The sequence below is a fragment of the Morus notabilis genome, unplaced genomic scaffold (genome assembly GCF_000414095.1).
Source record: "Morus notabilis unplaced genomic scaffold, ASM41409v2 Scaffold186, whole genome shotgun sequence".
Taxonomy (NCBI): domain Eukaryota; kingdom Viridiplantae; phylum Streptophyta; class Magnoliopsida; order Rosales; family Moraceae; genus Morus; species Morus notabilis.
The window spans coordinates 46,957-50,816 of record NW_010357978.1 but is presented as its reverse complement, the minus strand read 5'-3'; positions in this window follow the sequence as shown (position 1 = coordinate 50,816).

The window sequence follows — 3,860 nt, the reverse complement described above, 5'->3', positions numbered from 1 at the left end:
GCCGTGGCGTCGACCATTTGATCTACTCGAGGGAGTGGGAAGCCGTCCTTTGGGCATGCTTTGTTGAGGTCGCTGAAGTCGACGCATGTTCTCCAGTTCCCGTTGGGTTTGATTACCAAGATAGGATTAGATACCCAACGTGGATAATGCGCCTCCCGGATAAATCCATTGTTGACTAACTTGTCGACCTCTTCCTTCAGCGCTTTGTACCTCTCAGGGTTCATTGGTCGCCGTTTTTGGCATTTGGGAGGATATGTGGGGTCGACATTTAGGGAATGACTCATTACTTTGGGGTCGATCCCCTCCATGTCAGAGTGGCTCCAGGCGAAGACATCTAGGTTCTGCCTGAGGAAATTTTCAATCCTGCTTTTGAGTGGTGGGGTCAAGTCCGAACCTATTTTTAGTATTTTGTGGTTCCGCTTTCGTTAATCTGGATCTCTTCCAACTGTTCGATGGGCTGAGACCAAGTAACTTCCTCTTGGACCCGAGGGTCTATATCCTCAACGAGGCCTTGTTGAACCATCCTCGTTTCCTGTCTTCCCGGCTGGTCATATCCGCGTAAGGCATCGGAGTATGCAACCCTGGCTTTGTACTAGTTGCTCTTAATTTCTCCTACGCCATTTGGGGTGGGGTATTTGACTTTTTGGTGGTAGACGGAGGTTATTGCCTTTAATGCCTGGAGGGTTGGTCTCCCGATTACTGCGTTGTATTGGGAGCCTCCTTTGATGACCACAAAGTTGGCTATCGTTGTTGCCTGTCGGGGTTTTTCTCCGGCGGTTATAGGTAGTCGGATAGTACCTTGAGGAATGATGGAGTCTCCCGTGAACCCGTACAGTGGCCTGGTGGTTCTTTCCAACTACCCCTCGTGGATCCCCATTTTCTCCAAGCAGTCAGAATACAGGAGGTCCACCGAACTTCCATTGTCCACCAAGATTCGACATACGGTGTGGTTTCCGATCACTGCTTCCACCACTAGTGCGTCGTTGTGGGGGAAATGGACTCCACTGGCGTCATCCTCATTGAAGGCCACGTCAGTGCGGCTTTGCCTCAGGATTTTTGCGACGGAGACGTTCCAGAACCTTTCCTGGTATACCCCCTTAGCCTCGTGGGCGCAGTCCTTCTGCGACCTCTGCGTGTCTCCTCCTATCCGAGGATCGTTCGTATGACGCCGACTGGTTCCTGATCTTCCGGGCGGTGGTTCTCCTCTCGGCGTCGACCGTCATTTTGCCCGCCATGGCCGTTGTTGCGGGGTCTTCGTTCGGCCCTGAATTCCTGCAGCCTTCCCTCGCGGATTATTCTTTCGATTTCATCTTTGAGGTCAGCGCAATCATTCGTGTGGTGGCCGACCTCGCCATGGAACCTACAGAATTTCTTCTGGTTCCTTTGGTTAGGATCCAACTTCATTGGTCCAGGTCAGCGCAGCAAGTTTCCTCGGCCGATCTGGTTGAAGATCTCCTCGACGCCTACTGTTAGTTCATGGTAGGTGTCGTTTTTCTGAAACGGTCGAGGCCTGCGGGTATCCTCCTGTCTTCGCTTCTTGGCCTCCGGCGCTCCTTGCGTTGGGATCGGTTGTTTGTCTCCACTTCCTCCTCCTCGATGCTTCTTCCCGTCTTGCTTTGATGATGTCGACCCCTGCTCGGCTCCTTTACCTTTATTGGACCTATGATCGGGGTCGTTGGCATCCGCTTCTTCAGCATTGATGTATCCTTGCACCCTTGTAAGGAACTCTTTGTAGCTGGAAGGGGGTTTTCGGTTTAGTTCCCTTTTGAAGGGAGTTATCTTCTTCATACTGGATAATGCTCCCATCAGGGCTTCCATGTCTGTGATATCCATTGTAGCGATGACGGCCTCGCCGTATCTGGCGAGCCACTCCCTTAACGTCTCATTTGGCTTTTGATATATCGTCGTTAGGTTCTGCTTCGGGGGTATGTATTTTTTAACCTCGATGAACTGGAGGGAAAATGCTTCCTTTAGTTCATCCCAGCTGGAGACAGAGTTTGGCTTCAGCGTTCGAAACCATCTTCGGGCAGAGTCTGTCAGGTGGTTCTGAAATGCTCGGCACATGATCTCTTCGGCGTATCCGTGCAAGAGCATATGCCCCGTGTACATTTCCAAATGGTCGTCGGGATCTCTTCGTCCATCGTAAGGCGGAATCGACGGTGACCTGTATTTATCGGGGAGAGGGGGTGCCATTATCTCCGCGGTGAATGGATGGTCGTGCGTACGACTAGGCATAATGTCGACGTTCATCACCTCGGCCACCCGCCCGATGTTCTTTCTCAGCCCTGCGACGTCCCCGGTTAGTCTTCTTTCCAGGTTGGCCATGCGTTCCATGAGGGTCCGCGCCTCTTCTGTTGATACAACTGAACCAGCAGCTCCCGGCGCTTTCGCCCTTTGAGCGAGGGGCCCACCTCTGGCCTGACCGCCCGCCTGCACCGACCCTGAGTCTCCTGGCCGGTTTCCTCCGGGATTTTGAGGCAGTTCCTCGATGGCTCGGATCCCAGTGGCTCTCAACCGGCTGCCGGAGGAATGGGAGGGTCGAGGCCTATGAGGGCCCTGATGGTCCTCTCTTTCCCCGGTCCCTTCTCGGATGTGCGGGCGGTTACCGTGATTTGGGTTTTCCATCATGGCAGGTCCCAGTGGTATTGGGGCATCCTCTAGTGGCGGCATGGAGTTCCTTCCGTCTAATCATTCAACCACGGTTACTAGCCCTCGTACCAACTTGGTTAAAGTGGCTATTTGGGCTTGCATCTGCATCGGATCCGGCCGTGGTATGTCGGGAGGTGGGACTCCATTTCTGTCTGGGCGTAAATCTCCTTCCATCCCGCTATTCTTTGGGTGGGCGGATGTTTGTAGCTATACTTTTGGGGGTCGAACGCTTTCGTTCCCCAGCGGAGTCGCCAATTGTTCACGGTTAGATTTCGTCAACAATAAACCCGCCGGGTTACCTTGGGGTTACCCTTAGGATTACTGGCTTGTGGGTTTAATGAAAGTGTGGATTCTAGTTTGATTTAAGTATTTTTGTGTTTGAACCAACTGTATGTAAATGAGCAGGAAGAATTTTATAGTGGTTCACTCTATAATATTAGAGCTACATCCACTGTATATATTATATTTCTTTGGTAGAGATCGTAGTTTACAAAATGAATGCTATCTCTCTTTCTCCCTCGTTCTTTTTCTTTTTCTTTTACAATTTTTTCTGGCCCCCTTCCCTATTGGGGTCCTTCTTCTTTTATACTCGGACTGCCTTCGCTGGGTGGGTTTCCTTCGTAGGTAGGAACACTCAAGTGCTCTAGGCCCAGACATAGCCCACTAATCAGTACTGTTCACTCAACCAATTAGTCTTCTATTACGGCTCTGTGAGTCTCCGTAATGCTTTTCTGTCCCCTGGGGGGGTTTGTAAACTTGCAATAAATGCTGTCAGACCTCTCTTATCTTTGCATGTAACCCATTATGTCGAAAAAGGACGTTCCCCTCGTCGTCAGTGGTTGTTTAACCTTTCTCACCCCTTCTAGTGATCTCTTCTGCAGTCGAGGGATTTTGTCGTGTCGACCCAGGCGGAATCAACCGTCGACGTCTCATGGGGTCGTCGCCCTAATCATGGACTTCATCTTCGGGCTCTATAGCTGATCGTGAGGGAAACGAAGCGTCGAGGGTTGGGTGCTCGGTGGAAAGCAAGTATAGCCACGTGTCTTGGCGCCGTTGGTCCAGGTGTCCATCACATTTTCCCACACAACAGCCACCCCCCAGGTCGAGGGCTCCTTTTTTTTAGGCGGCCTCAAGCTCTAGGTTCGGTTTGTCCTTTCAGTGCTTCAGGTGTGGGAAATCGGTCCCGAACCTCCGTCCGCAATGATGGCCTG